The sequence below is a fragment of the Papaver somniferum genome, chromosome 7 (genome assembly GCF_003573695.1).
Source record: "Papaver somniferum cultivar HN1 chromosome 7, ASM357369v1, whole genome shotgun sequence".
NCBI classification, from domain to species: domain Eukaryota; kingdom Viridiplantae; phylum Streptophyta; class Magnoliopsida; order Ranunculales; family Papaveraceae; genus Papaver; species Papaver somniferum.
Genome location: NC_039364.1, coordinates 178520541 through 178531240, shown reverse-complemented (window position 1 = coordinate 178531240; position 10700 = coordinate 178520541). Strand labels below are relative to the sequence as shown.

The 10700-nt window shown below is 35.9% G+C and overlaps 1 long non-coding RNA gene across 2 annotated transcripts; it reads left to right on the top strand.

The window, feature by feature from the left end:
• The first annotated feature begins 227 nt into the window (after positions 1-227).
• Positions 228-6189, top strand: LOC113299103. Of its 2 annotated transcripts, XR_003334631.1 has the most exons (3): positions 228-410; positions 675-1480; positions 5761-6189. It is a non-coding gene; the product is annotated as an uncharacterized LOC113299103 (long non-coding RNA). The 2 variants fall into 2 exon arrangements; XR_003334630.1 differs by having other exon boundaries at positions 228-1480.
• The last annotated feature ends 4511 nt before the right edge of the window (positions 6190-10700 follow it).

The following is a 10700-nucleotide window of genomic DNA, read 5'->3' as shown; positions in this document are numbered from 1 at the left end:
CGAGAGAGAAAATGAAATAATAAATGAATCGGGATTTGGTTCTGTTATGAATATTAAAGGTTCTTTTCGGTATTTTTGGAATTGCACACGTGTGGTTGGACCTGTGGATAAATCTTTGGGTCCAAATTTTTAATTTTTTATAATAATGGACCTCCGGTTAATAAGTTCTTGATGGGCGGAACTGCCATTAACCAGATCTATAATATTAGTACCTTGGTAATTCCTACCATCAACATTATTAGAAACCCTTCTCAAAAGTTTATGGTAGAAAGTCTCAATTCAGTCGCTGGGAAAGAAAAGAGGTAGGGCTTCTTTGTTTTGGTAAACCTAAGAGAAACTAAAAGAAGAAAGGAGAACAAGAAGCTTGGCACCGTACTTTGTCTACGTTTTTATAGTCGAGCTACAACCAGGTAGGTTCTCTATCACTTGTAGTTGTCTATAGTTTAATCTAATGGAGTTTGATGATCTTGACATATTTAACAAACTAGTTATGCAAATAATCCTTGGATTACCGCTCTTTTGTTTCAGACGTTTTAGGACTTTATCTTTACTTTTTGATGTATTCTCGTGTGTACTGTGTAACTTTTCTTCTTTATGTATTCTGGTAGTAGAACTTGTGTACTTAATCTTCTGTGGATCTAAGTGTGGATCTAGTTTCATATGTTTCTATATAGATTAGTACCTTGTGGAGTAAGAGGAAGGGTTATCTCGAAGTGTATCCTTAGGACTAAGAAAATCCAAACTAGTCCAAGTGAGTGTCCTCTTTTGACCATGTTCAAGTTATTGATGATATATTTAAGGATATAGGGAGAAAGGTAGCAGTGGAACCAGAAAATTGTAGACCATGTGGTATTAAACTGATCACCATATGGGTTGAAGTGGATCTTAATAAACCACTAAAGAGAGGAGGATGGTTATACGCAGCTAGATCTAACAAAATGCACTGGGAAAAGTATCACTTCGTAAAACAGCCGCGTAAAATTTGTAAGGAATGCTTTGTGATAGACCATAATCTCTCAACCTGTGAAGAATTTGCAAAACAGTTAAAAATTGTGGCCTATACTCCAGAGGAATTTTATCAGTGGTGCCAAAATTATGCGGGTGGTCAGGCGCTCATGCAGCCCTAGCTGAAGAAGATAGGTGCCTTAATAAGAATCGTGCCTTATATTCATCATGTGAACCAAATAATCTACAAGAAGGAGAAGAATCTAGCAGCAGAAAGAGATCGAGAGATATGTATCCAGAATCTGATGAATCAGAGATTATTGTTTCTCATCAACCAAATCTCACCCATACCAACCCAATCTTTCAATCTTCTGAAACTATGCCTTTGGTTTCTTCTGAGATGAATCACCCTGATTTTATAAGATCTACTGCAAATCAGATTGTTGAGGATAATGTAGAGATGCGCGACAGAGCTATTGATACACATGTTCTTGGAAAACTCAATAATGGAGCACAAGAGGGATCTGCAAACATGGTATTTTTCTACAAACTTTTCTCAAATTTAATTTCTAGAGTTTTCAAAATTAGGGTTCTCCATTTTTCGATCTCTAAGTATCTTCGTAATTCGCTGTGTTTTTACTTTAATTTGAAACTCATCAACATCACCTTGATCATTTCTCAATAATTATCTCATCATCTGTTTAAAACATCTCGACTGAATACTACACCCTTTGTTAGTTGTTGTCTGGGTGCTTGGTGCAATTATTCTACTGGTGATTCCTTCCTGTCTCACGTGTTGTTGTCTCATACGTTTAGATTCATTGTTATTTCTTGCTTCTTTGATACACTAGTGGAAAAAAAATTTGTGGCTTGTAGTAAATTGTTTTGCTCTATTGCTCTCTTTGTGACTTGTTCTCTGTCTAAAACTAGGACAATTTTACTAGTGAAAATTGAGTTCTACCAATTAGATAACCTTCATAGCCACATTACCATGAAAATTTTATCTTGGAATGCCAAGGCTTCAGTAACAATACCACTAGGAACCACCTTAAAGACTTAATTAGGTCTGATGACCCCGACTTGATCTTTCTTTGCGGAACCAAAAATAAATTGAACAAAATGAAAAAGTATATAGCTAGATATGGCTATATGAATGCTGTTTTTCTTGAACCAAATGGTAAGTCAGGTGGGCTTTGTCTTATGTGGAAAGATGGTATTGACATCCAAATTATCGACATGCAATTTAACATGATAAATTGTATTGTCACTTTGGATGCTAGAGTATCTCCCTATTTGCTATCTTGCTTGTATGGTGCTGTCAATCTCATTGATAGAAACCAACAATGGTCTCACCTAAGCAATATTAGTCATAACTACAGAACTTCTTGGGTCATCTTAGGGGACTTCAATTTCATTCTTAATAATGATGAGAAAGAAGGAGGTATTCCTTTAACTCAAAATCAATTGGATGTGAACAAGTATCTCCTTCAGTTTGCTGGTTTGCATAGTATGGATTATATAGGAAATCCGTATACCTGGTCAAATAATAGGGCTAATGATGATCTGATTCTTTCTAGGCTTGATAGAGCTGCTACTACTTTAAAATTAATGTCAGATTTTCCTACTGCTGGTCTGTACCATCTAATTCCAATGGGTACTGACCACTGCCCAATAATGCTAGCTACTTCTAGAGTAGAAAATGCTACTAAAAAACCATTCAGGGTTAACAGCTCTTGGTTCAGGGATAACTCGTGCTTCGATGCCATAAAAAAACAACTGGCTTGTTGGTTGTAGTGGGTCTAAAGCATTTAGATTTACTAAAAGTCCGCATGGCACAAAAATAGCTCTTAGGGATTGGAATTACCTACACTTTGGCAATATTAGCACTCAAATCAATAAGATTAAAGCACAAATTAGTGCCATTTCGGTAGCTGGAAACCAGGACAGTAACTCTAGACTTCAAGAATTAAATGCTACTCTTAGCCATTGGTATGATATAGAGGAAGATTTCTAGAAACAGAGAGGTAAAGAAGACTCTACAACATTTGGAGATAGGAACACGGCGTACTTCCACAACAAAGCCAAGTTTAGGAAAAGAAGAACTCAGATTGACTCGTTACAAAATAACCTAGGCATATGGCTTAGTGATAGGCAAGACATAGCTAAGGAACTGCTCCATCATTTTTCGAGCATGAGTAAATCTTCTAGACCTCCTTCTCCTGATTCTTACTTGAATTGCATTCATCCCTGTATTTCTCGTGAAGATAACTTAATGTTAACTGATGTGCCTTCTTCTGATGAGATTAGAAATATTGTCTTTGATATGCAACCGTGGACAACACCAGGACCTGACGGTTTTCCACCTGGTTTTTACCAAAAAATGTGGTCAAATGTTGGTCCTGATGTTGTCAACACGGTTCAGGCCTTCTTCCATTCAAAATTTTTGCTTAAACAATTGAATCATAATTTCATAACGCTTATCCCTAAAACAAATTGTCCAAAAAAATCGGTTGACTTCGGGCCAATCAGCCTTTGTAATGTAATTTACAAAATAATTTCGAAGTTGCTTGCTGGTAGACTTAAAATGGTCTTGGATAAAATCATCGCGCCGTCGCAAACTGCTTTTATCAAAGGTAGATTAATTACGGATAATATTTTTATTGCGCATGAAATGATTGATTATATGAAAAACTGTAAAGCTATGGATGGTAGTACGGCCATAAAACTCGATATGTCTAAGGCTTTTGATAGAATAGAATGGTTTTTTTTATTGCACGTTTTATCTCAGCTTGGGTTTTCTAACGACTGGTGCAAGTTGATTGAACAATGTATCACTACTGTGACTACATCCATCCTTTTGAGTAGTGTTACAAGTTTTTGGGGTTGCTGTGACCTCTTTTCTTGTAATCTACTTTTTGTAACTTTTGTTATCTATTAATACAATTTTTGACTTATCAAAAAAAAAATCCATCCTTTTAAACGGTTCACCAGGTGAGATCTATTCCCCTCAAAGAGGTTTGAGACAGGGTGACCCCCTGTCTCCTTATCTCTTTATTCTCTGTATGAAAGCACTGTCTAGGTCTATGTCCGCTGCTGAAATGAATAATCAGATACATGGTGTCAAGGTAACAACTTCTGGCCCTTCTATTTCTTACTTATTTTTTGATGACGACTGTCTTATATTCATTAGAGATAGAACTAGAGAAGCAAGACAGCTTGCTAATATTATAGAACAATTTGGTAAATTCTCAGGGAAAGCAATAAACTGCGAAAAATCAGCTCTAACACTCAGTCCTAAGGTTCCAGGTCATGTTAAAAATGAAATATCTAATATTCTCCAGATTAAGAGAATGGCCCTCCAAGAAAAATACTTAGGTGTTCCATTATTACTTCAAACTAGCAAAACAGAGTCCTTTAAACCTCTTCTGGATAAGTTTAAGGATAGGCTAGATGTTTGGGAACCAAAATTTCTGAATGGTCCTGGTAGGAAAATTATGAATCAAAGTGTCTTAGGGGCTCTTGCCACTCATCATATGTCCGTCTTTCCCATGCCAAAACAATTGATGGATAAAATGGATGCTATCCAACGAGATTTTTGGTGGGGTAAAGAGGAGAACAAGGGTTTTTACTTTAAAGGATGGAGTGATATTAATCTCCCAAAAGACCTATGTGGTATGAATATAAAGAAAAGTGATATTTTTAATCAAGCTCTCCTTGCTAAACTAGCATGGAGAATGATAAACCAACCATCTGATTCTTGGGTTCAAATTCTTGAATCCAGATATTTTGTTAATGCTAACTTTATTACTGATATTGTTAGTAAACAGGGGTCTTGGATTTGGAATGGGATTTGCAGAGGGCTTGACATCGTTAGAAAACATTCAATTATATTTGGGAAATTGGTACCGGTAAGTCTATCTCTATCTGGAAAGACATCTGGATTCCAGGTAGAGATAGTCCCCCCTCTTCCCATTATTATTCTGCTAGTTACAAGACAGTAGATCAGCTTATTGACCATACCACCAAAACTTGGAAGACTGAAATTCTAGAATGTCTCTTTGATTCTGATACTGTTAGGAAAATTGAAAGTATTAGAATTCCTCTATTTGGTGAGGACAAATTTAGGTGGAAACATAACTAGGAATGGCGAATTCAGTGTTAAAAGTGCTTATAGAGCCATCCTTGATGATCGTTTGGAATTGTAACTCAAATATAGATTGGAAATACTTTTGGAATTGTAATCTCCCTCCTAGGGTCAAACATTTTTTGTGGAAATGTATTCATGGGTGTCTGGCCACTGGGGACAGGCTATCTAGGTTCACAAAACACAAAAACAATGTTTGTATCTTTTGTGGTAATCACCCTGAGAGAATGCAGCACCTTATTGTTGATTGTATGGTATCTAAAAGAATATGGCAGGTGGTCTCTCCTACTAGCCCAGTTCTTAACTCTGCCTTTAATTTCCATAACTGGCTACTTGGATTTTTCAGCACCTCAAATAATATACATGGTTGCTCTCTGCTGGAAAATATAAAAGCTTTGTTGTTTGGCATATTTGGAAAAGTAGATGCAAAAATGTCTTTGAAAATTTGCAGGTTAATGTGGATGGAGTGACTAGTCAGATATATAGCCATGTCAATGACAGACACCATATACAGCAAACAACAAATGTTGATCGTTGTATGACATTGCAAACAAACGTCAACCACTTTTGGAAACCACATGTTCAATCAATTCTGAAAATAAATTTTGATGTCTCATTTATTAACAGATCATCTCCAGCTGGCATAGGACTAATTGCTCGGAACAATGCAGGTGCTTGCACTGGAGCCAAAGGGTGCAGAAAGTTAACTACAGAGCCAGAACAAGCTGAAGCGGCAGCGTTTCTTGAGGCAGTCACTTGGGCTAAGGAGAAAAGGCTAACAAAAGTAATTTTTGAAGGAGATTGTTCAAATGTCATCAATGCTGTGAATCGGAACTTCTCAGCAGTTAAGTGGACAAACTTAAATTTTATTTCAGATGCATTAGTTTTTCTTAAACAATTTAGGTTTTGGTCTTGTGTTTACTCTCATAGAGACACAAATAATGTAGCTGATGTGATCAGCAAGTATGCTAGGACTTCACCAATCGGTCAATAGGATCTAAATCTTCCACTATGGTTGAGCAATGCCATTCAAATGGATCTGAACAACTTGTAAAAATCCTTTTTATTAATGAATTTCTTTTTCTATTAAAAAAAAAGAATGTCCTCTTTTGAAAATTAAACGATCAAGTCATTATTAGTTGGAATTTTTTAAAACTAGCGCCAGTAATGTGTAGTATACATAAGATTATTGGTATATAATTAGTATATAATTAATTTATGGATGACTGCCTGATTATTAGAAATCAGAATGTAAATTTGTTTCATCGTTTTTGATTGTTCTGTACTTGAATTTATTAATATACCAAGGTGCTAGTAGCTGACAGTGGACGGTACATGGGAAATGTTAATGTTAAGATTTGGCTTCTAGCTGGAAGGAGCCATGGGGGATTGGTGGAGTATGTGTGTCCGATAGCACGGTGACTGGATTAGTAATTAATCTTTTTTGTGATTTGTTTGTTGCGGTAATGTATGCAAAGATAAGAGTCATGTTATTAGGAGGCAGAAAATGGATTTGAGGAGGAAAAGATTATGAGGAGGGAACCAAAATTTGGGGGAGGGATTGACCGTTTCAGAAAATGTAAAAATATCTGTTGTGCCCTTGAACTTAACTAGGGTTAAAATTCATAATCAAGCAATCAAGTGAGAACATAGATCTTAACGCTCTTTTAACATTTTTTTCTTTGCAATCCCTTCCATGAAAGAAAAAACAAGTAACCATTACATTCACCACATACTTTTTGCATTTCAATGGTGGTCATTAACTTTGGTAGATGCTAATCTTCTTTGGTATAATCAAATTCCCAATCGTTCAGTTCATGCAAGAATACGAAGAAGATGGTTATTATGAACTGATAAAAGAGTTGTTATTGAATCAGCAAGTTTAGGTTTAGGATTTGATGCGATGGCGGCTGAACAAGGAGCATAAAAAACACGCTCAGTAAGGTGAAGATGGTACATCTTTGTAAATTACCAATTGCTTTTGATGTACTTCTCCGTATCGCTCCTCCTCCACCCATGATCAATCCTAATTCAATTCTCCAAAATGGTGAACATACACACTTATAACTTATAAGTATTCGACAACGGAGATAATCATTAATCAATCGCTTATTTTCACGAATTTTTGGACGAAGAAGATAAAAGGCTAAGTTAATGAGGGCAAAGCTGGTGTTTTCTAAATATTTATCGATTCTCCTGGAATATTTCTTTGACCAAACATTGACCATAATTTAGATAAATTTTTTTCCCTCCTCAAATCCATTTTTCCCTCCTAATAACAGGACTCGAAGATAAATGGTGTTGTCTGTGTTTGATGTCGTGGTTGGCTCGACTCCATGAGCTACAAGTGCGATAACCGAGAAGTCGCATAATACTCCACGGTATTATTGGAATATTGGAGAAGTCGATGCGAACACTTATTTTTCTAACAGATGATTGGTTAATTAAGAGGACCACAAAGGCATATGCGATTCTTGTTGAAGTTGGGTTTCGGTGCATAGCTAGTAAAATGTATTTCGAGCTAGTACAGAGAGTCGATATAAATATTCTATTTATTGGGGAGTCTTCGGGAGGGTTTCAGAGATGGTTTTAAATTGTTTGTTTTATCTTGAGTATTTTGTTTAGTTAAAAGGGGAAATGACTTTTAGTAATCTTTATTTTATTTTCTGTACGATAATTTTACTTAGTGTCACTTTCTCTTTTTATTTTTTTTACTATTTTTTGACCCACTGGGATAAGCTATCGAGATTATAAGCGTGTGAGAACTTACTTTTAGTTGGGGTCTGACCCAATTTACTATTTTTTTCTTCAGGAAATTAAGATCGTGGAGCAGCTTAACTTTTAGACTATATTTTCATTATGGATAGCTACATTCTTCGTTTTTTTTTCTCTAAGGTGTTTAGCAAGACCAATTTTGTTTAATTATTAAGAATAGACTTTCATTTATTATCGCAGATTCTATATACTTATTTTTGGATCGGCCTCTGTGTCGAAGATTGTTCTAAATCTAGAGTTTTGATTAAACTTTACAACTTCTTTATCAGCTTCATAAATAAAATTCATTTATTTTTCGGGTTATTGCTAATGTGCTCCATACAATAGTCTGATTTCCATTTGTTGGCTTGACGGTTAAAGTGTGTAAAATGGTCCATGAGTATGCCACACTTTGGATTTTAGGGAGGCCGACCTAGAATCCGAAGTAGGGCGTGACAAAAAATGACGCTTTTGATCCAACATTTCCTCTAGTCTCGGAAGAAAAGTTCGATGAAGTTTTCTTGTTCATTGGATCAACAAGACAGTCATTGGTCCGTATAACACAATTGTTTTTACAATTGTAGAAAGCCTTTGTGTTATCTTTACAGGCAAGACTTGGCTCATCACATCACTTTTCTTGCCTGAGAGTTGGATAATTAAGACCAGTAATACGAGAAATTGGTTTGATTACTTCGTTAGACATCCAGATAAGAATGTTATGAAGTTTTATATTCCGCAAACGAAAATGACATCTTCTCTCAAGATGGCCTTTGTTTCCGTAGTAATAACATCTGCAATGAGAGTTATTAACTTTTCTCATATGACTAGTTTTAGGAGAGAGACTACCTTGGTTTGCTAAAACTTATGTTGGCAAAGGTAAAGTTTCACTTTTTCCATCAGTGGAACTCTTATGCTGGAGGTTGTCATTAGCACAGATAAAATTGACCACACCACAGCTTGGAGCGTTTATTCCTTTCTAGCCCAAACCTCGTGTATCACGATGTTTCTTGCATGCTCCTAGCATAGTGGATAATTTCGTCGAGCTAGCGTTGAAATTTTTCAAGTTCTCCTCCAGTGATTTGACCTTATCAAGAGCAGTTTTTAGGTCAGTCTCAAATTTTTTTTCTTTAGCGAGAAAAACGATTTCTCTGTCACTAAAACAATTTTGTTGAGAGTCATATATTTCTTCAGATTCAGCAACTTCTTCTTTCAACTTAAAGAGATTTCGACGAAGATTTTCACATTCAGAATTCTTTGAACGCACATATTCCTTGTGATCTTTAAGAAGGGATTGTAAGATATTATATCCACAATCACAACCTTTAAAGAGATTTCTCAATTTCTCGTTTTCTAGACAGAGAGGAGTCAGAAACTCAGCCAAGAAAGATGTTGACTTCTTTTTCTTTATGAGATGGTCAAAGAGCTTGATGTATTGAGAGACTTCCTCATCAACGTCGTATCCATCGTCTGAATCACTTTCATCCCAAAGATCATCCAACTGTTCATCTAGGCGTGTTTCCCAGTTATACACAGTTTTTGACAATGGAGAGGATGAGAAAGATTCCTCACGAGAAGCAGAGCTTTGAACCAAGACAAAATATTTCTGAACTGGTGATGCGTTTATTGAGATAGCATTACTGTCCATAAAGCCAGATTGCTACAAACACAGACTTATGAGGTCTTAAACGTGTTTGCCTGCTCTGATATCAATTGTAAAACCGAGGGTCTAACAACCACACCCAATATTTCGTTTAGGCAATCTGTATGGACTAACTTCAATATATTTCCAAAAGAATCAACTGGACAGTCAGACTCAATCAAGGAAAATACATCCAAGAGTTATATCTCAATTTCTCAAATCAATCTGCGATCGAACAGATAGAAATATTTGAGCCGGATTAATATGAGAAATAAATTGGATGGTACCAAAGACCAATATCCAACTGTCAATCAATTTATATCAACAACCAAATGTTGGATTATCTAATTGATTGAACTACGTACAACCTGTGATATTTCAATTATATAAAAATATAATACGGAAAAGAAATAACACAGACACCAGAAATTTTGTTAACGAGAAAACCGCAAATGCAGAAAAACCCCGGGACCTAGTTCAGATTTGAACACCACAATGTATTAAGCCGCTACAGACTCTTGCTTACTATCAATTAACTTTGGACTGGAATGTAGTTGATCCCTAACGAATCTGACATTGATTAAGGTACAGTCGCGTTCCTTACGCCTCTTGAACCACTATGAATACTGCGCACTTGATTCCCTTAGCTGATCTCACCCACAACTAAGAGTTGCTACGACCCAAAGTCGAAGACTTGATAAACAAATCTATCTCACACAAAAAAGTCTATTAAATAGATAAATCTGTCTCCCACTGAAATACCTACGAGTATTTGTTCCGTCTTTTGGTAAATCAAGGTGAACATGAACCAATTGATACATCGAACTTATATTCTGAAGAAAAGCATAGTAATATCAATCACCTCACAATAATCTTAATCGTATGGAAGCGAAACAAGATATTGTAGAATCAAAAACGATGAGACGAAGATGTTTGTGAGTACTTTTTCTCTTACCTATCGGAGATTAAATCTCGAGAAAATCTTAGAGAAGATAGTACTCAACACACGATAGAACAAAGTAATATCAGAACACGCAACTACAGAGAAAATAGTTGGGTTTGGCTTCGAAATTCTAATGAAGTCTTCAAGTCGTTAAACTATAATGGTTTTAGGAAAAAACCTAGGTTAGAGGAGAATCGACTCTAGTTGCAACTAGTATCATGCAAGAGGTGTGGGGATTAGGTTTCCCATTTGGTAGAGTTCTCCCTTATATAGTC